Raw genomic sequence first — 26,496 nt, 5'->3', positions numbered from 1 at the left:
TTTTGCCACGTTGGCCAGGCTGCTCTTGAACTCCTGACCTCAGGTGATCTGCCCGCCTTGGCCTCCCAAAGTGCTGGAATTACAGGCGTGAGCCACCGTGCCCCGCCCCATACCTCTTTGGATTAGATAGAGGTTGTATTTATTCTTGACAAGTGTTTGGGAAAAAAAAGCAAATGTCAAACTGAAAACAGAAGTCTGGAAGGTAAAGGAAAAGGGTGTATCCCACATATTCTTCCCCTAGTCTTGGGCTGTTTTACCAACAGACTAACAAAGGGTGGGCTTGACTTTCTCTTGGCCTCTCAATCTGTCTTGTGCAATTCCTATGCCCCCAGGGGCTGCCTGTGTGCACGGAGCACTGCACTGGTTCACTCAGGACAAAGGCGCTCAGCCCTTGTCCCACACTGCAGAGTGGTACTTCCCTGAGCAGGCACCTGCCAGGCTGCACGGGAGTATTCTTTTGTTCTCTTCCCTGAAAGGCAAGTTGTCTTACGTGCATTCTGACCACAGAGGGAGAGGGCGGGGCTCTGAGGCCCACAATTTCCCTTTCCTCACATCACTGCACCCAGAAATCAATGAGCCTGGGCTCATCTGGTCTTTCCGGGCGGGCTGGTGGCACCTGTCCTTGTGTCGCATGGTATTTACTGTGTCGCCTGTGCTCTCTGGGAAAGTGCAGTGGTGTCTGTGACAGCCTGTACACCCACCATATAAGAAAGAGAGCCTCAGATGGAGCGGAGGGAAGTCCTCTAGGTCCTGGAATGCCTGTCGAGTCAGCCCAATGAGGCAGCCCTGCCCTGTCCTTATCTGTTAACTTGGAACTGGTGGACGGCAGGACAGGATTTAGACTCGCTTTTAGACCCCTCCTGCTGAACTCCTGGAGTGAAGGAAATGGAATCACAGTGGGCTTCGGCCAAATCCTTTTCCTTGACTCTCAGCGGAATTAAAAACTGGTGGCTCTGTTTTGTTTTGCTCTTGGACTGATTTAAAAAACTGCTTTTTCACAAAGCTGAGGGACAAATGTTTATGATGTTTCTGAGGTGAATTCACATTATAAATTGGAGGCCCTTGTCCCCTTCCTTCTTTTTGGCATAGGTATTTTAAGTATGTTATGTCACAGTAATCATAAGCAGTGAGTAGGTCTTGTTCTGGGCTAAGCTGTTCTCTAGTGAGCAAAACATAGGTTATCCTAGGATGCTTGCATGACATCTAATCTTTCTGTCACCATCAGAGATGTAATTTGCAAAAGAGAGGTTGAAATGCCGATTCCCCTTTTCTTGTTCTGTGTCTATCATACACATGCAAGGAACAAATAATAACCTGTGTCCATGCTGAAGGCTAATTGCATTCTTCTCATTCTCACTGTGCTCAGAGGAATTTCTGCTTTCATCCAGTTAATTAATTGTAGACCTGAATATTTTTGAGGATCATGGAAGGGGAAAAAAAAAATCAAGTTATCTGAGTACATTGGTTGAGATGGTCTACGTCCCAGTGGACAGTGAGCCACCACTGTATCCTGACTTTGTATAATATTTTTAACATCTGCAAGTGATCTCATAAACAGTTAATTCTCATGACTGCAAGCTGGTCAGGGCAGTTAGTTACCAGTCACCTTCATTTATAGATGAGGCTACTGAGTGCCCGAGACTCTGGAGCTAATTGGTGTGACAGAACCATGATTAGAAAATAGATCTCTTAGGTTGGTGAATGGATACAAACATGCAGTTAGAAGAAAGAAGTTCAATGTTCAGTAGCAGACTAGGGTGACTGCAGTTAACCAGCAATATACTGTATATTTCAAAGTAGCTGGGAGACATAGAGATGATAAATACTGAGGGTGATAATACTCCAGATACCCTGACTTGAGCATTATATATTATACACATGTAAAAAAAGTACTCATATGAACCCCATAAATATGTAAGATATTATGTATCAATAAAATAAAAAAAGGAAAATAGGTCTCTTTCAATTTAGAAGATAGGGATGTACACATATACAAAGAGACAGAGAGAGAGGGGGAGAGCAAGAGAGAGCATGAACTTTATTATCTACCTGAAAATAATCATTACAGAAAACAGTTTGCCTCCTGACATAACTTGCTGAAGGACCAAAACTTACCATTCCTGGTGGATGGCAAAGGCCTGCCTCAGGTGGCCCTTTTATGCCTGTTCTCAGGACAGTAAACATGTACTGCTTGGTTGGTTTACTTTTTACCAGTGTGAAATGTCACTGAAAATCAGTGACTTTGCTCATAGAGTCTGCTGTGTTTCTGTGCCTCATAGTCTGACCCCCTTGAATCATCGGTAGCCTCTACCAGGCCATCTGGCTCTGCCCTTGGAGAATGTTGTGGATGGACGATGCTGTCTCGAGTTCGAGAGCATATTTTCTTCATGGAGCTCTGGTCTCGGACTCTGTAGATCAATGGACAGTCAGGAAGGCCCTGTGAAACAGGGTCAATATTGAGACACTGGTCACCTTCTCTATTGTCAGACCATCACTTGACAATAAACTGGAGAAATGACTTCATTTTAAATATGAATTAAACAAAAGGTGGTATATCCAGAAAACGGAATATTATTCAGCCATAGAAAGGAATGAAGTTCTGATACATACTACAACATGGAGGAACCTTGAAAACATTATGCTAAGTGAAAGAAGACAGTCAGGGTCAGGCATGGTGGCTCACGCCTGTAATCCCAGCACTTTGGGAGGCCAAGGTGGGCAGATCACCTGAGGTTGGAAGTTTGAGACCAGTCTGGCCAGCTTGGTGAAACCCCGTCTCTACTAAAAATACAAAAATTAGCTGGATGTGGTGGCAGGTCCCTGTAATCACAGCTACTTGGGAAACTGAGGCAGGAGAATCACTTGAACCCGGGAGGCGGAGGTTGCAGTGAGCCGAGATCATGCCATTGCACTCTAGCCTGGGTGACAGAGTGAGACCCTGTCTCCAAAAAAAAAAAAAAAAAAAAAAAAAAAAGAAAAGAAAAGAAAAGAAAAGACAGTCACAAAAGACCATATATTGTCCAATTCCATTTGTATGAAATGTGTGGAACAGGCAAATCCACAGAGACAGGCAGTAAGTTAGAGAATGCCAGGGGCTGGGGGAAGGGGGAAATAAAGAGTGACTGCTAATGGATATGGGGTTTCTTTTTGGAGTAATGAAATATTCTAGTGGTGACGGCTACACAACTCAGCGAGTATAGTCATCCCTCAGTATATGCAGGGGATTGGTTCCAGGACCACCATCCCCCTGGTAAATCTGCACATACTTACGTCCCAAAGTCAGTCCTGAGAAACTCACTTGTACAAAAAGTCAACCCTCAGTGTAAAGAGGTTTTGCATCCCTTGAATGCTGTATTTTCAATCCACGTGTGGTTAAAAGAAAGGGAACCATGTGGTTCAAACCCATGCTGTTCAAGGATCAACTGCATACTAAAAATTACTGAACTATATACTTTAAAGGGGTGAATTGTATGGTATGTGATTTATATCTCAATTTCACATACACACATCTACCTGTCTAGCTATCTATGCAAGAATGGGCATTCAAGTCAATAAATGTCTTAATGCAAGATTCTATGCTCGGCTTGGCCAGGCACGGTGGCTCATGCCTGTAATCTCAGCACTTTGGGAGGCTGAGATGGGAGATCACCTGAGGTCAGGAGTTCGAGACAAGCCTGGCCAACATGGCGAAACCCCATCTCTACTAAAAATACAGAAATTAACTGGGCGTGGTGGCGCAAGCCTGTAATCCCAGCTACTTAGGAGCCTGAGGCAGGAGGATCGCTTGAACCCAGGAGGCAGAGGCTGCGGTGAGCCGAAATCATGCCACTGCACTCCAGCCTGGGCAACAGAGCAAGACAACACCTCAGGAAAAAAAAAAAAAATTCTATGCTGGGCTCTTTCCCTCTGTGGGAGACTAAATTTTTGTTCTCTTGTGTGGCAAGAGGTTGCCACTGCACAGGACGTGGCCTTGATTGTAGAGTGTAGCTTAGTGAATGTAAAATCTCTCCAGTGCTGGAAAAGTAGACTCCAATTGAAATCCAATGTATGGTTTGTGGTGAGTTCGTTTTGCAACATTTTATTGGAGAAGAAAAACCTGGTGCTAGTATTTTGTCCCCTTCATGGCTAACAGGTTGGGAATTGACCCAGTAGGGCAGAGCACATTGAATGAATGAATGACTTGAGGAAAATCTATCTGATTCACCCGAAGCTGGCCACTTTCTCTTACTTTCACAACAGGAGGAAATGTGTTGCGACAGGGCACCAGCAGACTGCATTCCCATGCAGTAAAGATTTAATATTTATGGAAAAATCACCCCATTTCCTGTCAGCACAAATGGAAGGGCTTTCTTATTTGGAAATAACAGTTTGAAAATAATTTCTATTTATCTTGAGTTAAAAGGATGTTTTGGGTTTTTTTTTTTTCAGCGTTACTTAACTTCAGAGAGTTTAGCTTATGGCTGAAATGTGTGAGCAGGGGAATAACTGCCCCGGCAGGTCAAGTGAGACTCTTCCAGGAAGTCAACCAGGATTACTGAGCATGTGCTAGGAGCCCTACATGCGGCAGGGCGGTGGCAGTGGCAGGGGTGGGTCACAAAAGAAAACATAAGATTTAGGGCTTGTTCTCAGAGTGATAAGGCATGCATCTTTATTTTTATTTTATTTATTTTTTATTTTTTTTATTTTTTGAGACGGAGTCTCGCTCTGCCACCCAGGCTGGAGTGCAGTGGCCAGATCTCGGCTCACTGCAAGCTCCGCCTCCCGGGTTCACGCCATTCTCCTGCCTCAGCCTCCTGAGTAGCTGGGACTACAGGCGCCCGCCACCTTGCCCGGCTAGTTTTTTGTATTTTTTAGTAGAGACGGGGTTTCACTGTGTCAGCCAGGATGACAGGATGATTTCACTGTCTCGATCTCCTGACCTCGTGATCCACCCGTCTCGGCCTCCCAAAGTGCTGGGATTACAGGCTTGAGCCACCACACCCGGCAGGCATGCATCTTTAAAAGGCATGCAGTATCCACGCTGAAAACCTCCTGGAGTGTCCCAGGAACCCCCTCCCCCACCTGTCCTCAGGGATCAGAAGTGCCCAGGGCCGCTGCAGCCTTTTCAGAGACCGAGGGCGAATTGCAGTTTAGAAATGGCTGGGATTCAACAGCAGAGAGACACAGCCGGCCTGGACAAGTTACCACCAAGTGCAGTAAGGGATGGAGTTCCTGGACTGGCCACTATTCTGGGCACCAAAATGATGTCCCCATAGTAGTCCTTTCTCCTCTCCAGAACCCAGCACATCAGGGCATCAGAAGGACTCCTGTGTCTGCTTTCTCAGGGACTCAGAGCAGCACCCTTCCCCTTCCTGCTCTTCCCTCCCAGCTCCCATCCCGGGCTCTGCTTACCTCTTCTTTTACCACTATAGACATAAAAGGGGTGATCGTACCCCTTCTTCTAAATGATTGATTCCAGGGTGCCCCACCTACCCTACAGAGGTGATCTTCAATAATTCCAAGCTAATTTTCATGACCTTCTCTTGGGGGAGCAGAAAAAGAGTTTAATCTTTGGCGGTGTCTCTCAGTGCACAAAGGTAATCCAGGGCCAGATGTGGTAGCTCACACTTGTAATCCCAGCACTTTGGGAGGCCAGGGCAGGAGGATCACTTGAGACCAAGAATTCAGGACTAGCCTAGGCAACACAGTAAGACCTCACTTCTACTAAAAATTTAAAAAATTAGCTGGATATGGTGGTGCGGGTCTATAGTCCCAGCTATTTGGGGGGCTGCAGCAGGGGGACTGCTAGAGCCCAGGTGTTGGAAGCTGCAGTGCTGCAGTGAGCTATGATCACATTCCACGGCACTCCAGCCTGGGCGACAGAGCAAGACTCTATCTCAAAACAAACAACAACAAAAACACAATAATTTTGGACCCACAGTATTAAACAGCCAAGTAATGGGCACACACAGTAAATGTCCCGAGTTCAAGAGAGATTTTTGGTGATTACTAGAAAGAAGTCGACTTTGGTTCTTAAGGAATGGGTAGTCAAGGTGAGAAATTTATCTTTGTTTGCTATTGTTACTGAAGGCTTTGTTCACTTTTTTCCAGCTTTGTTTGTTTCTTTGACTTTAAGCATGTGATTTGATTGTACCGTCTGATTTAATTGCAAGATTATAATAATATGTCCTTTTCTATTTCAAACCAGTAGTCAGCTTATAAGTTTTATTTTATTTTTTTGAGACAGAGTCTCACTCCATCACCCAGGCTAGAGTGCAGTGGCACTATCTTGGCTCACTGCAACTTCCGCCTCCCAGGTTCAAGCAATTCTCCTGCTTCAGCCTCCCAAGTAGCTGGGATTACAGGCACGTACTACCATGCCTGGCTAATTTTTGTATTTTTTACCAGAGATGGGGTTTCACCATGTTGGTCAGGCTGGTCTTGAACTCCTGAGCTCAAATGATCCACCCACCTCAGCCTCCCAAAGTGCTGGGATAACAGGCATGAGCCACCACACCGGCCAGTTTAAACATTTCTAAATAATATTTTCTACTATAGACTAATTTTAGCTTAATCATGAGGGAAACAGAATTTTTTGGGCTCACTCAGACCCATTCTCCATTTGAAAGACTGATCCTGCTAATCCACTTGTATCTGCCGACCTAGCTGATGGTGGTAGACAGACAGACAAGTGGGTCTCTACACCCTAGCCAGCCTGACTCCTGGAATCTGGGTTGTGCCGCTGCTGGACATTGCAACTACCTCCAGCAATCTTCTCTAGCTTTTGGGTTCTTAATAAGTCACACCGAAGATGGCATCTCAAGCTACCTTGGCTCTATTTTGTCCTTGTGATTCCACCTGGTTGGCCTCTCCATGAGTGTTTAACTTGGAGGGGTCTATGTTGAAAAATGGCACCATCCAAAGGTCAGCAGGATAATTTCTGTTCTGGGCACAGTATTACCAGGCTAAGGAGATGAAACTTTCCCCAGGGCCTAGGACATGGCACGTGCTCCAGGGAAAATGGGAGCATTTTGTTCCTTTGGATGCAGTGATGCTGCGCTGAGGAGTCTGCCACCATGGACAGGCTGCCTCCTCGTCTGTTTCACACCTGAATGTGATTGCTTCCTGGACCTCGTGGCTTCCCGCCTTGGGGAGGATATGGTGCCAGCTCCAGCAGATGGACTTGCTTGTAGTTTGCCAACTAGTCAGGTGGAGGGAGTTAGGGCTGGTGCCCATCCAGCCCAGCGGAAATGAACTGGTACAGAAATTCCTCCCGAAAAGGGAAACTTCAGAGTGGCCTTGCAAATGCAAACTTCATAAACTATTTTAATGGGTCCATAGCAAAACACAAAGTTGCAGGCATCTTGGAAACAGGGATAGGATTTGGAATTTTGGAGCCTGATGTGGCCTGGATAGGTAAGGTGGAAGGGAGAGAAGAGTTGTTAGCAGAAAGAATTGATACAGTAAATCTGAAGATGACCCATACTCTTTGACCCCATCCCAGAAGATATAGAGATGCTTAAATAAATAAAATCCAGAAAGAGAAACCGATCATCCAAATACAGGAGAGTAGAAAGAGGATGAAGAGGCCGGGCATGGTAGCTCACGCCTGTAATCCTGGCACTTTGGGAGGTTGAGGCGGGCGATCGTGAGGTCAAGAGATCAAGACCATCCTGGCCACCACGGTGAAACCCCATCTCTACTAACAACATAGAAATTAGCTGGGCATGGTGGCGTGTGCCTGTAGTCCCAGCTACTTGGGAGGCTGAGGCAGGAGAATCCTATGAACCTGGGAGGCAGAGGTTGCAGTGAGCCAGTATTGCACCACTGCACTCCAGCCTTGCAACAGAACGAGACTCTGTCTCAGAAAAAAAAAAAAAAAAAAAAAAAAAAAGATGAAGACTCGTGGGTAGTGAGCCTAATTCTAATGCTCAAATTACTTCTGGCCACGTGACTAGAAGCCTGGGTAAGTGTCCCTTTTTACCTTTGTAAAGGGGGACACCTTCACTCCTCTGACAGACATTGCATGCTAATGTCTCAAACATGAGGTGAGGTGCAGGAGTTACAGAGGTAAAAGGTGCCATCCTTAACCCCGAATGGTCTTACCATCTAAGGCTGAGGTTCTAAAACCAGTATGCCTAAGAATCACCTGTATATCTTGTTTAACGTATGGATTCCCAGCACAACACGGTGCCTATCATTAATAATACTGTATTGTGCACTTAAAAATTTAAGACGGCACATCTCATGTTGTGTTCTTACCACAATAAAAATGAAGTTATTTATGCTTTTAAAAAATAATGAAGTATGGATTCTCAGGCCTCACCCCAGACATTCTGATTCAGGAGGCCTGGGAATCTGCATGTGAACATGCACCCCTGCCCTGGGTGATTCTGGCACAGGGAAGACCACAGATGCCACTTTGAGGATCTGGCCCTATAAGGGTGTGGTGAGGACACATTGAGGGAAGTTTCTGACTCCTCAGAAGAAAAATGCACTAGAAATTTAATAAGACCCCTGTAATTATTATAATGTATAAGCCAATATTTTCCTCTTCATTTTAGAAGCACAACTTTGTTGCTAAAACCTTACATTTTCTCAGCAATGTTTGGGACTTCTTCCAAACCAGCTTAGAGAGATTCCACATGTCTATATAAAAGGGTGTTTTTATTTCCTGATCTTTGTGGGCAAATAATCTCCATGAAAATTTTCCTAAATCATCCTAGTCTTGTTAAAAATGACAAGTGTGGCAGGGCAGGGTGGCTCACACCTATAATTGCAGCACTTTGGGAGGCTCAGGAGGGAGGATCACTTGAGGTGAGGAATTCGAGACCAGCCTGGGCAATGTGGTGAAACCCCGTCTCTACTAAAAATACAAAAATTAGACGGCTGTGGTGGTGCGTGCCTGTAGTCCCAGCTACTCAGGAAGCTGAGGCAGGAGAATTGCTTCACACTGGGAGGCGGAGGTTGCAGTGAGCTGAGATCGTGCCACTGCACTCCAGCCTGGCAACAGAGCCAGACTGTCTCAAAAAATAAAAATAAAAAAATAAAAGAAAAATAGCCAGGCATGGTGGCTCACACCTGTAATCCTAGCTACTCAGGAGGCTGAGGTGGGACAATCACTTGAACACAGGACTTGGAGGTTGCAGTGAGCCATGATTGCACAATGATCTTGCCACTGCACTCTAGCATGGGTGACAGAGTTCCTGTCTCAAAAAAAAAAAAAAAAAAAAAAAAGACAAGAGTTGTTACAGAAACCTTTCCAACATCCTAAGAAAGAGTACATTAAAAGGGCTGTGCCATCACTGGAGAGACTTCCAGTTCCTCCTCTCTGTTCACATACATAGAGAGCCTGCAGCTTCCCCTCAGTCACTGGCTCACCTGAGATTTCTGCAGGGATGGTTTCATTGAAAACGAGGCAGTGTGTGTAAAATGCCTGCAACACAGTAGGTAGCCAGTAATTTTCTGCTGCAATTAAAAACACACAATACAAAATATACCAAAAATATGAATCAAGAAGGCTTGATAACAGAGGCTTTTTTCAACCATATTTGTCTCAAACAGTACTGCAGAGTAATATGGAAATTCTGAAGTAACAAAGGGGAATAAAAAGTTGAACTCAGTTTTGTTATACTTTTGCATAAGGGTTCCTTACATGTACCTCAAAAGCAGTGACTTGCGAGAGGAGGCTGCAGGCTGTGTGATGGCTGTGCTCAGCTAGGCACCTTTCCATCACCTCAAATCCAAGAAAGAAACTCTAAAAGCCTAGGAATCTGGTTTCAGTACAAGCTTCTGCCTCAGGGACAATCACTGTCGGTTTCACATGCAGACAATAGCGAGTGAATGCAAAGAAGTGGTACTTTCCCACCTGCATTTAAAAAAAGAAAGAAAGTAAATCTACTCCCCTCCTTTTTTGGGAACATGGACTGGCCCGTTGTGGTTGCTGGTGTGCTGAACTAGTAAGTAAAGCGAGGAGAGGAGGCGTGAGAGAGTGTGCCTGCCCTCCGCACACGGCGCTGGTTTCCGGAGTGCGTCTCTAGAGGGATGCACGTTGCCGTAGCGGAGCTTCGGAGAGAAGCCTGGTATGTAACCCAGGCGGGCGGGAGCCTCAGTCTGTCCGGCTGAGGTCTGGCATCTACAAAGCCTCTTGGCCGTGTTCTGAACTTGAAGCCTGGAGGAGTTCTCTGCTCAGCACAGCCAAGGAACAGAATTAGAAGAAAAGGAACCCTGGCCTAAGGTAAAGCGGGAATTGCACAAGGTGACCTATGTCCTTCGCTTTGCGAGGCAGATGTGAGATTTCTGGCTTCCTTCGTGAGGTCGGAGGCCGCTCGGATCCTCCAAATGTGGTGGTTGGATGCTGGCGACAGAAGTCACTTTCATTGCCCTGAAATACATTTATGTAAACTTTTTGTTTTCCTGATGATACAAAAGAAACGACAGGAGCTTTTGTTCATCGATACAGAACTAGACTGAAGAGCAGGAAAGGCTGGATATTTATTTCACTGAGAAGTGTAGTGCGTTGACCTTTTAAACAAGGCTTATGTTTTTTTAGGCTGCTACCCGCAAGATTGAAAGGAGACTGTGGTTTTCTGACTTTGGGGTTGTTTTGTTTTGTCTGTGGTTTGTAGAGCTCTGTGAAATTTACGTTTGAGTCCTGTTTGGGGGATTTGGTGGTGGAAGTGGCACGTGGGAATAAGTAGATTTAGCTGTTACTGTACATTTATGAGATTTTTTTTTTCTTTAAGAAATTCCCAATGAATGAAAATAAGGAAGCAAAACGTTTGGGTGTTTTATTAAAGCTCTAGGTTGAAAGAGCTTGATAATTGCCTCTCTTTCCATTTTTGATATTCAGTAAAAGAAATCTAGAGATTCTGGCCTTTATAGTGAAAATAGTTTTCCTAAAAAACCTAATTATTAATCAAATCATGCTGTAAAGAGTTCTTTGGGAAAAGTGTTTTAAAATGTGCTATACTAGCATGAAAGAAGAAATGGGACAAGAAGGTTATCTCTGCTGTGAAAGAAATAGATTTATGATGTTGGAAAAGAAAAAAACAAAACAAAAACGTGAGTTTGGCCGTAACCCAGCAGGAGTGTGGTGGCTGTAGCAGCTTCATTTGTCACGTAACTGAGATTGGTGACTTAAAAGAATATTGAGCCTGTTTTTTCCCTGAGACAGCCTCATGAGGAATGTTGAGAGGATGTGAAGTTATTTAGATTACCAAAACAGGTTCTGACAAGTAAGTGAAAATAACTCATTAAAATATAATTGTCGCCATTCTATAAATGGATCAAAAGGCTTGTTGAGTCACTGTGTGCTTATAGAATAGGTGAATTTGCCACGGCTCATTGGTATAAATTACTTTTGAGAAGGCTTTTTAAGACTAAGCCTGAGGCCTTGCCAAGCATCCCTTATAACACTTAGAATGAATGTTTTGACCAATGTTTTCAAGGGGGTTGTCTAAGCATTTTCATGTGTCAGTGAGTCTAATACTCGCATCAGTGGCTTATCCTGTAGGCCTAGGGAATATTATATCATGACAACAGAAGTCTGCAGGTTTTTCTCTTTAACTAAACAGTAGCTCATCTAAAAGGACAGAAAGTGAACCACTCAGTTCTTGCAACCTGACTTTCTGGAGGGGTGGTCATGATTTTGGCTCCCGTAGACCAGGGTTCTCAACCTCAGCATTATTGACGTTTTGGATGGGATTATAGTTTGTTGCAGGGGGCTGTCTATGGGATATCTAGTAGCATCCTTGATCTCTACACACCAGGTGACTCACTGCCCAGCTGTGAGAAACAGAAATGTCTTCAGACACTGTTAAATGTTCCCTGTGGGCAAAACTGCCCCTGGTTGGGAACCAGTGCTCGAGGGAAACCACCTTGGGGCCTACTGCTGCCAATGACAGGGAAGGGGTCTGAGAGGAGGCTGGAGTCCTAGGGAGGTCTGGCGGGGTCCAAGGAACAGTGGCAGGACAAGTGTTTTTGCCTTACCATTTGGTTTTTATTTTGTTTGGGTTTTGTTTGAAATCACATCTTGGGAATGGGGGATCAGATTCAAGGACTGCTGTGGATATACATTCTTCTGCCCCCTTTTCCTTCTGTGCCCTTGTGGGGCTTATTTTATACAGTGCTACGATTGGTATAGAAGTCAAACTTCTCTCAGTTGAATTCTAAAGTGCATTCTGGGGATAGCCTATTTTTTTCTTTTTTTAAAAAGAAGCTAAGTGATCCATTTTATAAAGCAAATAGTTACCCATACTTTTCCCTTCTGTAAATATAGGTTTTTTTGTTGTTGCTGTTGTTGTTTGTTTGTAATGTGGGCTTTTAGTAAATCTGGCCACGCCTGTTTGTTTTTTTTTCTTCTGGAATCTGCAACTGAATGCTTTCATTTCTTTTTTCTTTTCCCCCTCTGTACCGGTGGGTCTCAAACTGTTTTGATTTTTTTAGGAATTGGGCCTTGTCTTGTGAGTGCAATTGAAGAATCACAGCTTTTTTTCCAATTTACAGATAACGATGAAGTCAATGGCTGGGATTTTTTTCTGTTTAAAATTTTTCTTACACCTTTAGCATTAATGCTACTGCTTGTTTGCTCTCAAAGGTTTACAGATTACAAAATGCATGAAGCTGTGTATGCCACTTTTTCTTGGTGTTTCTCCAAGAATATAGTACATTGCACTGAGCACCATGACTTCCAGGAGCTACCACCACCACCCAAACCAGATGAGATGTACCACTCCATAGAAGAGACTCTCAAGCCCAGCCGGGGTAGAGGCAGCGCTTAGCATTGGCTGAACAGATAGGGAAACACCTTGACTTATTGGAGTCTATTCTTGGTGACAGATCTGGACTGGCCCATAATATTATCAGAGAGCTGTGGTTTCTGCTTTTGATTGCAAAGCAAATCGTGCATTTATCTCCACCTGGAGGTACCAATGTGACACATACCATGTGCTCTCTAATTAACATTCCTTCGTTATTAAAATTCCCCCTCTCCCCCCATTCAGTAGACCAAAGATCCATGAGTACAGCAAATGTGAGCATTTTAGGTCTGTTTGCCCCCAGGAGGTAGCACAGTGCCTGCTCATACTGTTTGCTCAGTTGTTGATGAACAGACAAATGAATGTCAACGATTTCTATGGAAAGACCACCCAGGAGCTTGGGCAGCAAGCTCACATGTCTGCAACCTGTATCCATATAGCCCATTCTCTGTATTTTTTTTTTTTTAAGGGACAAATCCGGTCCCCATCCAAGCAGGTTTTAATGTCTAAGGGGCTACCAGAAAACTCTTTGAAGGATGTAGGAAAAGTGGGTCTGTGGGTTGTAGAATTTGGGCCTTCATAAGGCCCAGAAATTGAATTTCTACTCTTATTGTAAACCCCATGGGTTAATGCCACTTCATGGTTTCGATAAGATAAAGAGCACAGTAACTGTAGGGTCTGACCCAAAGGCAAGGTATTTACCACCTCTAGTTGAAAGAAAGAGCTTATGATCAGAAGTGATCTATGTGTCCTGTGGTGAATCAGGTGGTGCTGCCCAGAGAACCTACCTGGTTCTCTGAACCAGGTTATCAGGGCAAGGGGGGTGCAGATGGGGCAGATGTCTTGAAATTGGACGTTTCCGGACTGTGCAGAATGTAAAGATGCTGTCGTGAGAGACATATAAGCCAAAGATCCTCTCAATCTCTTGCTTTGGTTCACACACCAACCCCAGCTCCATGGTTTTTTTTGTTTTGTTTTGTTTTGTTTTGTTTTCTAAGACGGAGTCTTGCTCTGTCACCCAGGCTGGAGTGCAGTGGTACAATCTTGGCTCACTGTAACCTCCACTTCCCAGGTTCAAGCAAATCTCCTGCCTCACCCGAGTAGCTGGGATTACAGGTGTGTGCCACCATGCCCAGCTAATTTTTTTTTTTATTTTAGTAGAGATGGGGTTTCACCATGTTGGCCAGGCTGATCTCAAACTCCTGACCTCAAGTGATCCACCTGCCTCGGCCTCCCAAAGTGCTGGGATTACAGGCGTGAGCCACCGCACCTGGCCTAGCTCCATGTTACTAAGCAGAACCCTGGGAATGAGCAAGTGTGAGCCTTTCTTTTGCCTTCAGCTGCAGAGGCTTAAGGTGCGGCCTTTGTGGGGAGGGAACCTTCATCAAAGAGGAAACAAACCCTGCTGCTTTATTATTCGCCAAGCCTGCAGTGTTTTTAGCAAATACGTGTTTGTTCCCTCCTCAGCATTGCTGGTTCACACTGAGGCCATTTGTTGCTCATAAACATTAGATGAAGCAAAAATACTTGTTTACACTTAAGACTGCTTTTATCTTCCCTTACTGCTGAATAGTAATTTTTACTAGATTGTCTTAGTTCTGTGCAGCTGGTTCCTTGCATCTGTGCTCATATCCGTATACCTTGTCCAAATAAACATACTTGAAAAGATAGAGAATTGTGTTTTGTGAAGTTTAGAACATCCTCTAACAGAGTTTAAGCTGAGCTTTCTGCTTTATTTTGGCAACTTGTTTAGGATGCCAAACGTATCTGGTCTGGCGACAGATGAAAGAAGATGTTGGCCCTTATATAACCAAGTTTAGGGAATAAGTTGGGGGTGGGGTGGATTCCCAGGTTTCCTTTGTGTTTTGTAAAGAGTTTTAAAGCATAAGGAAAAAATGTGTTTGGGTTTTTGTTTGGCCTTTAAACCTTGGAATTTTGGAAAAGCTATTGAAATACCTTCTCCTGGCTTATGCAGCCCTCTGAGATTAAGTTCCTGATTACCTACATCTTCCCTCCTCTTTCATTCCAGCCCGCTAGCCTTCTTTATGCCCCTCAAGCACAGACGCTGTCCATCTCTGGGCTTTCATTGCTCCCTGAGCCTGGAACGTTCTTCCTCCAGATCTTGGCTTCCTTCTTATTATTCAACCTGCCTGTTTTGCCTTGGAGAGGTATCCTCTGATCACCTAGCTTAAATTGCTTTCACCTGCCCAACCCCTAGGCCATCTTCTCTCCCCTGGTTCTGTTTTAGGTTCTTCATGGCACTGTCCCCCCACTATCTGGAATTCTTATATGCTTGTATCCATATCTATTATCTGTCACTCATTGCAAGAATGTATGCTTATGACAGGGACTATTATATCCCGGAAACTAAAACATCATCTGATAGAAGCTTGGTGCCCAATAAGAGAATGAGTGGATGGATAGAAGGATGGATGAATGGGAGGCAAAAGGAGAGGGAGAGAAGGAGAGAAGGAGAGGGGAAGGGAGTGGGGTTGACTACCAAGTAAATTTCTACTCTCTTTTAAGTCTAAGAACTTCTCTCCTGTGATTCCTCTTTGACTCACCAAGACAGTAGCCTTGGAGAATTTTCTCCCCACACCCACCTCACTTTGTACATTACACTAACCGTCTTATCCAGTTACAGTCCCCTGTTTGCTAAGCTCTGCATACTAAGCTCTTTAGGACGGGAATGTGTAATAAAGGTGGTTATGGTTGTAATTATTGTTTGTTCTTACCGCCTTAGCACTTTATAAGCATACTTCATCGAAGTCCTTTCATCAACTCTGTGACTTGAGTATCACTCTCATCTTTGTTTTGCGAGTAAGTAAACTGAGGCCCAGAGCAGTTGCTGAAAGGCATACAGATGATTACTGCAGGGCCATGAATTGAATACAGATTTCTTCTTGGTAGCGCAGATTATACAGCCTTTCTTTCCTCCTCATCAGGTGCCCAGTGCCTGACTCACAGGTTCATCTCAGGCTTTTGCCAAATGAATGAAACCTAAGACCTCACCTCCTCCCTTCTCATCCCTATTATTTGAGCTTATACATATTATTTATACTATTTGTAATATTAAAATATAAACATAAACATGAGCCTATTGGTTCATAATCCAGTGACATCTCTGAGAATAACTAGCTGCTGTATCTTAAGTCACTTATTTTTATTTTTTTAGAAACAGGGTCTCGCTCTGTTGTCCAGGCTGCAGCACAGTGGCACAGTCATAACTTACTGCAGCCTCAAACTCCTGGGCTGCAGAGATTCCCTGCCTCAGTCTCCTGAGTTTCTGGGACTACAGGTGCATGCCATCATGCCCAGCTAATTTTTTTTATTATTATTTTTTAGAGACAGGGTCTCACTGTGTTCCCCAGGCTGGTCTCTAACTCCTGGCCTCAAGTGGTCCTCCTGCCTTGGCCTCCTGAAGTGCTGGGATTACAGGCATGAGGCACCACACCCAGCCTATGTCATTTTTCTTTCTTTCTTTCTTTCTTTTTTTTTTTTTTTTTTAACTGTTAGGACTTCATTGATTGCTTAAACTCTCTCATTCTTCTTATGCAAACAAATCTATTAGTCAAAAGTTAAACAGCTGCTGAGTCACATGGGTATATTTTAACCCAGGGTTACAATTGGCAGCCCTAGGAATGAGTTCTCCTTTCTTTAGCGCCCACGATGGCACTGATTTCCCCTAGAACATGAAACTTACACTGCAGAAACCACCGTGACAACTATAGGTAGAAATTTCAAGCAGAAAAGACTAGGAAAATGCCTAAAAATTTAAACCTGACAGTGTTGTTCTACATTTTTTATATAACCCAGTGCTGCTCATCACCTGCCTTGACACCAGTGTTTGTGAGTTTGATTGGCCCCAGGATGTTCCATTGCAGAGCAGAAAGCCAAGATCAGAAGCCCTCGTTGACATATAAATGTAATGCCCTAAACTGGCTTGGAGCTCTGACTCCGTGGAACCAATTCTAAAATGATTAAGACTTCTGTCTATAGACAGTTGAGGTGGAGATTGTTTACTATGGCCCTGCCCAGAAGCTTCAGCAGCTGAGGGTGTACCCTCTGCAGTGGGACTCTTCAGGCATGAGCCTGAGGCCTGTGGTGGCCTCTTGGGATGGAGTCCCTCGTTGTCTTACAGCTTGAGCTTTCCAGCACAGGACAACTCCTGATGACAGCTCCAACAGGGCAGAGGCTGCAGCCTTGCTGGACTGGTCTGTCAAAGCTTTCCTTGGCACATAATCCAGTTTCACCCAGGTTTGGGGGTAACCCAGATGGTTCCTTTTTTCCTGGGTTGGAGGTGAGCTAAGCAGGGAGGTAGTACCCACAGGTTATTTGTGGATGTCAAAAACTCAAAAGGCCCTCAGCATTGAGGGTAGGACCAGTGAGAAGTGCTCAGCCATGGCATGTATGAGGGATCTGTGGGCGAACCCCGATGTGTCATTTGGCTCCTCTATCCATCACAAAGAGCGTGGACCCCTGAACCCTTTAACCATCCCTGAGCAAGGTCGGAGGGATTTTTGCCCTTTTAATACAACTTCTTAAATGACCGGATGGCCTTGGATGTACTCACTAATAAACATGTCTTGTGGTTTGCAATTTAACTGTCTGTATGATGAGAATATTGGAAAGGAGTTTCTGACTGATTCATTGTTCGCACTTGCCACTCCCAGCTGAGGGATAATTGGGGCCTTGCCTAATCTGCACTCGCTCACACCCAACATGTGCTGGGCGGGGAAAAAAGGCTGCAACCTGGCCAGCTGGTTCCCGGACCTGGCCTTGTACCAACCAGGAAGATTTCTTCTCTACCTCCTTTTCTGTGTTCAAGGTGATACCTGCTTAGGACTCCCAGAAATATCATTAGCAGGAAAGTTCCACAGATTTAATCTAGTCTAACCCTCTGAGAGTTGAGGACACTGAGACCCAGAAAACCTGAGTGATTTTCCTAGGAACACACAGCCCATTGGTTAGCAAGGCAAAAGTAGACCTCAGAGCGGCTCAGTGCTTCCCTATCCCCTGTGCACCTCCCCCAGGCTGCCCCTTGAACTACTTCTCTGCTTGTTGTACAAATCAAAGCTATCTTTCAAAGTCTTTTGGAACATTAAAGCCATTACAGGGAGGCCAGGTGTGTGGGGATTGAGTAGATATTCAAAAGATTTTTGCTCAAACCTTTATTTCACTTTGTTTTTAAACAACTTAACCTTTCCCATGCCTATGGAGCTTTTCTTCTGTCATCCTAAAAACTCCCAAGTTCCCACCTCCTTCTAGGAAGATTGTTGATGATAATCCAGGCATCCCCTGCCACTGTCTGAGCAGACAACTTCTGAATGTTTTCTTTTTTAAAGTAATGTGAGCTCATTGTAAACGAGTAAATGAATAACTGAATAAGTACACTTTTTTGTACTTCTCTGAACCACATGTAATGGGCCAGGTAGTACATATTTTCAGCCTTGTGGACTGTGCTTTCTCTGTCTCAGCTATGTATGGGCTAAAGCAGACCTGGAGACTATGTAAATGAACAGACATTGTTCTGTTCCAATAAAGCTTTATTTACAAAAAACAGGTAGTGGGGTCAGGTTTCGCCTATGGGCTGCCAATCTTGGTGTCAGGTAAAAAGTAAACATTCTCCATTTAACTCCTTAAGCTTTATTAGCACAGGAGCCTGTCTGTTCATTTACATGGTCTCTAGGTCTGCTTTAGCCCACACCAGCCTTGAGTAGCTGAGACAGAGGCAGCACAGTCCACAAAGCTGAAACTATGTACTCTCTGGCCCATTGCATGTGGTTCAGAGAAGTACAAATAAGTGTATTTATTCAGTTCTTTATTTACAATAAGGTCACATTACTTTATAAAAACCCATTCCCAGAAGTAGCTATTGTTGAGAGTTGGGTCTATAGTGTCACTGGCATGCAGATATTTGCAAATATGCGGTTGGATCGTGTAAATGTTTTCATACAGGATGTAGAGTTCTGTATCTTGCTTTGCTGCTGTTTCTTGCGCATAGATATCTGTGGGAGGGCATGTATTCTTTTACACAAAGAGGACCATTTTATGCATGTTGTTCTACAGTTTCCTTCACTTGGACTCAGTGTTGATGCTTATAGGATGATGACATTCTTTTTAATGGCCATATAGTGGTAAAATCCTTTACCATACTCTATGAAAACATACCAGATACCAAAAAAAAAAAAAAAAAAAAAAAAGTATATGTGTAAATAACTTCCAGCAGACACAGATGCTGTCTTGTTAGCCTCACATGGTCCCATGTATCTGGTGGGCACATCCAGGGGAATCCGTGTCAGCCCGTCCAGTGTTACCGTGTTTCTAAAGGGGGTTTTGTTTCAGCCTAACTTGCTGCCAGCGCAGCACCACAAACAGGCGATGAGTTAATAAAAGATTTGCATGACCATGAAGGTTTCAGACAAACTTTAAGTTCAACATCGCAGTTGATTATGAGGCAATTTCTGTGAAATCCTAAAAATTCCAAGTGTTTTGTCATGCTGTGAAGACAGTTTACAGCAAAAAAGTACAGACTCACATTGTACTGTGGCCCCCCGCCCTTTAAAGTATGTGCTGTCACTGATGCTTTGAATTCGTTCCTAAGGATATCATAAATTGCCACAAACTTGGTGGCTTAACCAGGACAGAAATGTATTCTGTCACATTTCTGGAGACCTGAAGTTTGAAATCAAGGTGTCGTCGTCGGTGAATGGGGTCTGGGGGTTCTTCTGGGGGCTCTGCTGGAGGGTCTGCTTCATCCTGTCCCCCAGCTTCCAGTGCTGCAGCATCCTTGGTACTCCGTGGCTTGGAGCTGCATCACTCCAGTCTCTGCCTTCATCTTCATGTAGGTCCAGCTTGCCCTCTGGGTCAGTTTCCTTGTCATGTCTGGTCTCGTCCTGTCCTGTAGTTTGTAAGGACTTGTCATTGGATTCAGGGCCCACCTGAATCCAGGATGGCCTTCTCTCAAGACCCTTACCTTAATTACATCTGCAAAGCTGGTTGGACATATCTTTGGGGGACCACAGTTCAACTCAGCACATGCCCTCCCATCTAAAAATCAGAGTGCTTGTTCTTCCCTCTCAGGTTTTTCCTCCTGGAGGTGAAAGGGGCCAAAGCCTTGTTCTTGTCATAATAAACAGCCCTGCTCTTTGAGGATAAAAAGCAACAACAAAGAACGGAGTCCCAGGGAATGGCATCTACTGTTAGTTAATTGCAGGTCCCGGAAAAGCACCGGCCAGAACTGCAAGGCTTCTAGGAAATTTCTTACTGAATTCAGCAAAATAAGAGGTTAATGAGAAGAGTGCTTGCATATCTGATAGTTTAACTGAAAGGAAACAGAGGAAGAAAAATGTGCTTTTGTAAAATCCTGGGAGTTTTCACTGAATGGCAGCCTTTCCGTGGGATTAACCAGCGTGAACTGTTGTTTCAAAGAGTTTCCAAGTTTGACTGAATCCAGTGTAAAGCTTGCAAAACCAACACCATCTATTTGTTTCATTTCTCAGGAGAAAATTATATTAATGCAAAAATAAAGAATTGTGGCTGGGTTTGTGATCTGTTTTCAATCGTTTCTTTAAGGAAGCAGCTGTTTTTTATGTTGCACAGAGTACTTGGATGCAAAACATTTTTTGTTGTTTTGGCTTTTTTTGGAGACAGAGAGCCTTGCCCTGTTGCCCAGGCTGGAGTGCAGTGATGCGATCTCGGGTCACTGCAACCTCTGCTCCCCCAGTTCAAGCTATTCTCCTGCCTCAGCCTCCCTAGTAGCTGTGATTAAGCCACACACAAGCATGCTTGGCTAATTTTTGTATTTTTAGTAGAGGCAGGGTTTCGCCACATTGGCCAGGCTTGTCTTAAACTCCTGGGCCTCAAGTGATCTGCCTGCCTTGGCCTCCCAAAGTGCTGAGATTACAGGTGTGAGCCACCGCACCTGGCCACAAAATGTTTTTTATGTTTAAAATTGAAGAAAGATACCTGCTCACCTCACTCCCTTAGACAATGGCTTTGGTCACAAGGGACAGAAACTCACCTCAAACCAGCTGTATTTTGGAGCCAGCATAACAAAGCACCACTACTTGGATGTTTTAAAAAAGACAACTTTTATTTCCAATAGCTCTGGAGGCTGGTGAAATCGAGGTGTGGGCAGAGCCACGTCCTCTCTGAGCCTGTAGAGGAAGATTTTCCCTGGCCTCTTCCAGCTTCTGGTAGCCCCAGGTGTTCCCGTGCTTATGGCACCATAACACCAACCTCTGCCTCTGTTTTTGCTTAGAGTTCTCCTGGTCTGTCTCCCTCCCTCTTCTGTTCTTATAAGGACATCAGTCATAGTGGATTAATAGCCCAACCTGTTCCAGTATGAGCTCATCCCAACTAATTAACAACTGCAATAACCCTTTTTCCAAATAAAGTCACACGCTGAGGTATTGGGGGTTAGGGCTTGAACATATATTTTTGGGGGATACAAGTCAACCAATAACATCAGCTGAAGCAGAAAAGGGGCTCACATAGCCACGCTGCTGGAGGGGACAGGGCCTTAGATGTCATTAGCATCCTGTCAGCGCTGTCTGCTTATCTGTGTGTGTCATTCACACTCACGAACTCACTCTGCATGAAAAGCATAAAGCTGCAGCTCAGGGATTCTCAACCATGGTAGAAAGGGCTCTTGTACCCCCAGCTTACATCCCAAAGTTCCAGGAAAAGATTCCATCGAAACATCACCTGCTCAGCTCTGGACCATTCACCATGGCCAGGGACAGGGTCACCGGAGGGAATGGCAGCTTCCACATCTGGATTTGGGGAAAGATTCCACCCCCGCACACCAAAAGCAGGGTAGCCTTGACGTGGCCGCTGCGGGAATTGTGAGCTCAGTGTAGCTGGTCCAGTTTATGTGAATCTCAGAACTAACCTAATTCGAATGCAGCATTGCAGTCACGTGTCACTTAAATGACCCTTGTCTTGACTCACCTTTAATGTGATTTTATGCACACGCTCCTTCTCACCCATCCCCTGCTGCACTGACCGGGACTAAACCGCTTTCAGGTTCTGGGAAATCTCCTTAGAAGTTGTGTTAGATTTTTCATTTCTCTGAAAGGTCAGTGCATTTGCATTCGGGCGGAAGCTCATGGTGACTATACTAGTAATTGAATCTTTAGTTTCCAAGGACACCATGGTGGGTAGGTCTCAGTGACAGGCATTTTTCCTCTCTTTTTTAGCTTTCAATTTGAAGCTTTTAAACTTCCAAAAAGAATCACAGTCATGTAGAAATAGTCTTAACTTCTGGTAAATGGCCTGTGGGAAGCCTGCTTCCTGTACTTTGAGTACCTTTTCATAGGTTTTCATGCAGTCTGCAAGAAAAGATAGTTTTATTTCAACTATAAAAATTAATTCAGGTTGGGAGTGGTGGCCACGCCTGTAATCCCAACACTTTGGGAGATCAAAGCAAGAGGATCACTTGAGCCCAGGAACTTGAGAGCAGCCTGGGCAACATAGGGAGAGACCCCGTCTCTACAGCAATTTTTTAAAAAAATTAGTTGGGTGTGGTGGCACATGCATCTGTAGACCCAACTCCTTGGGAGGCTGAGGTTGGAGGATCACTTGAGCCCAGGTGGTCAAGGCTGCAGTGAGCTGTGATCGCGCCACTGCATTCCAGCCTGGGCGACAGAGTGAGACCCTGTTTCACAAAAACAATTAATTCAAAGGAATGACTGCAGAAATTACAAAAACAGCTGATAATTCAGAATGCTTATTTCACTTTATTTTTATTTTTTTTGAGACGGAGTCTTGCTCTGTCACCCAGCTGGAGTGCAGTGGTGCGATCTTGGCTCACTGCAATCTCTCGTTCCCCTTTCCCACTCCCATTCAAGTGATCCGCCCACCTCGGCCTTCCAAAGTGCTAGGATTACAGACGTGAGCCACTGCACCCGGGCTCATTTCACTTAATTATGTTTGCTTCTAGCTAGTATTGGAAAGCAGCTTTTTTATTCTGTGAGTCGTAGGTGAGCAGCAGTAGAGAAACTTACCTGGGATAACGAATCTGTAGATCCCAAAAACGATGCTTGTGGAGCCTTTAGGACAGATGCAGTTATTCCTTGAGTATAGTCATTAATGATGGTGTCATGTGAAAACTTTGCAGGCTTGGATGATATTTTTAGGAGTATATGTGTCTTGGAAATTTGCAGTATGACCCAAACTTGGCACATCTTAATAGCCAATAAGAATTTGCTGGGGCACTAAGTCCTTGCTATCTCTCTGGCAAAAAATATTATTTCTTGGTAGTGTTGGCATCAACACCTTTCATGGAAAAATCGATTGCTTGTATCTACTAGATATGGGTTAGACAGGAAACACTAAGGATTCATTTGGTGGTTCTTTCATTCCTGGCTAATGAGGGATGCCCTTTACTCCTGCCAGTTGCCAAGGTGAATTCACCTTGACTCTGAGTATACCAGCATGCAGACCAAGTTGGGCTTTGATTGCTGGTCATTTACAATAGCTTAGAAAGGGGTGAGCTGAAGCATATCGACTACATGAAATTGCCACTGTGTGGTATTAACCTGCTCAGGATAAATTGAGTGTGAAATTGTTACTGCCGGATGTTGCTTGCCAGTGGGGTTTCTTTTTTTATTTTCTTTTATGTGATAAATGTTTTTGCTTTATTTAAGAGGTGGTAGAATACTGGCTGTTACTGAAATGAAGCTAATTTCTTCCTGTTCTGAGCCATTACAGCGTATCTTGCGGACATTTGAAACACATTTTTCTCCTAAGATAGCTGCATTTCTGAATGAAGAACTGATATGCTTCTCCCTGTATTACTGTAATTTTTTTCTCTCTAAACACATCACATTTATCAGTTATATGTACAAGGAGTAAGAAATGAATTTTCAGCAGATTGTCGTACCTGGAAAATTACACAGAAAAGTAACTTTAGGTGAGAAAGTATCTGGTAAGTTTCTCAAAGGTTTAGGTTTTCTGGGTCTGGTTTGGTTTGGTTTGCTGGGGAAAGGGAGGATGGATGGAGGAGGATGGATGGAGGAGAGTACAGGTGGCTGTCTTCTTGACTGTAGTATGAGTGATAGGAAAAAACTCTCAAGTTTTGGTATATAAGTAATAAAAGCAAAAATCTGCTTTTTTTTTTTTTTTTTTTAGATGGAGTCTTGCTCTGTCACCCAGGCTGGAATGCAATGGTGTGATCTCGGCTCACTGCAACCTCCACCTCCCGGGTTCAAGCGATTCTCCTGCCTCAGCCTCCTGAGTAGTTGGAATTATGGGCACACGCCACCATGCCCAGCTAATTTTTGTATTTGTAGTAGAGACAGGGTTTAATCATGTTGCCCAGGCTGCTCTCTAACTCCAGACCTCAAGTGATCTGCCCTTGTTGGCTTCCTAAAGTGCTGGGATTGCAGGCATGAGCCACTGCACCTGGCCTGGATTCTGCTATCCTTCTAATCTAGTTTACAGGTTCCATCTTCCATGAAGTCCTGCCTGACCCCTCAGATTATAGTTATTTGTTGTCCTTTCCTCTGGATCCAGAAGCAGGGTCTTTCACTCCAGGAATGTTTATTGTCCACTTACTATTTGCACACTTCGAGAATGCAAAGATGAATAAGGTTCCTACATAAAGGCTTTTGGCTTCTCTGCATACTGGTTCTCAGAGGACTTAGCATGTCACTAGTGAATAAGAGGTATTCAGCGCATGCACATTGCATTGGATTGTAACACATTTTCTTTCCCCAGTTCGCTAATTTCAGCCCTTTTTATGCACAGGAAAAAACATCGTTTTGTTCGGGCTCCTGCCTTTAATAGACTCATTACTTTTGGAATAAGTAGCTTCCCCCCAGGAAAGTTCACCTGAGTCATCTTGTGCTCAGCACGACTGGCCTGCAGCAAGGAAGTGGTACCAAGCAGCTTTACTGTCCTAATTGGACAGAAGGAAATTGACTTGTCTTGGATGGGGATTATCCAGGTCTTTCTGCTCCAGGAAGACACTGAGAGAGCATCTGTCCACCTGAGATTGTTTGTTGATGAGAAAGTGACACCACTGTGTTCAAGTCTGAGGGAACCACAGAGCGAGACCTTCTGGGTCCACAGCAAAGGGAGGTCTTTAAACCTAATGATGCTCCGAACAGCTGGAAGGGGAAACTGGAGAATATAGACAGTTGGCTTTTCTGCTGAGAGTTGAGAGTAGTCTCTGCAGATGACCCGTTTTGTGCAAACTGAAAGAATTAGAACGAGTCTTTGCCAAAATATACACTGGGAACAAAATGATAGGAAATGGGGCTCTTATAGAAAGGCACAAGAAGGGGCCGGGTGCGATGGCTCACGCCTGTAATCCCAGCACTTTGGAAGGATCACTTGAGGTCAGGAGTTTGAGACCAGCCTGGCCAACATGGTGAAACTCTGTCTCTACTAAAAATACAAAAATTAGCTGGGCATGGTGGTGCACGCCCTGTAGTCCCAGCTACTCAGGAGGCTGAGGCATGAGAATCACTCAAACCCAGGAGGTGGAGGTTGCAGTGAGCCGACATTGGACCACTGCACTCTAGCCTGGGTGACAGAGCAAGATTCCGTCCCCAAAAAATTTTTTCATAAAAGAGATGAGAAGGGTATAAAAAAAATTAAAATGAAAAACATTGCTTAGAATAGAATAAAATCACATTGTGGATTCAGCAATATATCTTGCTCTTAAAAATTTGTTCTGCCATTGTTCTGTGACATTAGAATTTTCCTCAGCAATAACCTTACATTTTTTCGTATGTTAGCTTGATGTATAATTTATTCTATAAACAAGAATTTAGCATTTCATTTTTGTACTGTGTTAACTGATTATATAATTATACTTATACAATTATAAAAAGACAACCCCTATCATAATGGAACTTAAACTTTAGTGGGAGACTTCAGAGTTATCAACAAGTTCAAGGTGCTACCTGAGCAGAAGAAATAAATACTGTAGGAGCACAGAGGAGAGAGGGAGCACACTCAGCTAAGACTGAAAAGACCCTGTGGCAGGGCACAGTGGCTCAGGCCTGTAATCCCAGCACTTTGGGAGACTGAGGCAGGTGATCTCTTAAGCCCAGGAGTTTGAGACAAGCCTGGGCAACATGGCAAAACCCCATCTCTAATAAAAATACAAAAAGTTGACTGGGCATGGTGGTGCATGCCTATAGTTCCAGCTACTCAAGAGACTAAAACGGAAGGATCACCTGAGCCCAGGAAGTCTAGGCTACAGTGAACCGAGATTGCATCACTGTACTCCACCCTGGGTGATGGGAGTGAGACCTTGTCTCAAAAAAAAAAAAAAAAAAAATTCCCAGAGAAGGTAGCAGTTGAAGCTTGGAGCATTAGTATTTTATTATATGAAACAGACTATTTATACAAAAAAAAAATACCTAATATGTGTTTAACACCCATTAGACTCTGGAAATACAAAAAATGAATGAGACAATGTCCTTGTTCCCAAGAAATTAAAGTCTAGTGGGAAAAATCGGTTAAGTAGCCAGCAGTTATAATTCATTGCATTATATAAATGGCATATGCTTTATGTGAATATATGAAAATGTATTTTCAAGTCAAGAAATACATGCAAATCAAAGAAAATGCCTAAGTCCAGGGAAGCTGGAGAAGGCTCATTTCAGTCTAGAAGTATTTAACCTGGGCTACACCTTGCAATCAGTTTCTCTAGAGGGGCCCCAGGCAACTATAATTTTTTTAAAACTTTCTGTTGATTCTAATTCACAGAGAGGTTTGAGAGTAGCTTCTGTCACGAAAT

General features: G+C 44.1%; 1 protein-coding gene and 1 long non-coding RNA gene across 39 annotated transcripts in view; one reads left to right on the top strand and one right to left on the bottom strand.

Moving 5' to 3' along the window:
• Positions 1-26,496, top strand: part of ABLIM1 (actin binding LIM protein 1) — a 389,359-nt gene that overhangs the window by 280,086 nt on the left and 82,777 nt on the right. For 9 of the 38 annotated variants that reach the window (XM_074002844.1, XM_074002843.1, XM_074002839.1 and 6 more), the window contains exon 1: positions 9,950-10,216. The exons of 27 other annotated variants lie outside the window; for them this stretch is intronic. The gene's annotated coding sequence lies outside the window, so the exon portion shown is untranslated. Of the gene's footprint in view, positions 1-9,949; positions 10,217-26,496 lie in introns of those variants that run through there. 2 more of the 38 variants (XM_074002837.1, XM_074002835.1) reach the window with 1 other exon arrangement.
• On the bottom strand, positions 5,866-9,223 carry LOC141407743 (uncharacterized). Its single transcript, XR_012418214.1, has 2 exons — positions 8,972-9,223; positions 5,866-6,229 (listed from the first exon to the last, which is right to left on the bottom strand). It is a non-coding gene; the product is annotated as an uncharacterized lncRNA (long non-coding RNA).

The sequence above is a fragment of the Macaca fascicularis genome, chromosome 9, assembly GCF_037993035.2.
Source record: "Macaca fascicularis isolate 582-1 chromosome 9, T2T-MFA8v1.1".
In the NCBI taxonomy this organism is placed as follows: Eukaryota; Metazoa; Chordata; class Mammalia; order Primates; family Cercopithecidae; genus Macaca; species Macaca fascicularis.
Note: the sequence above shows the minus strand (reverse complement) of the source record. Positions and strands in the feature narration are given on the sequence as shown.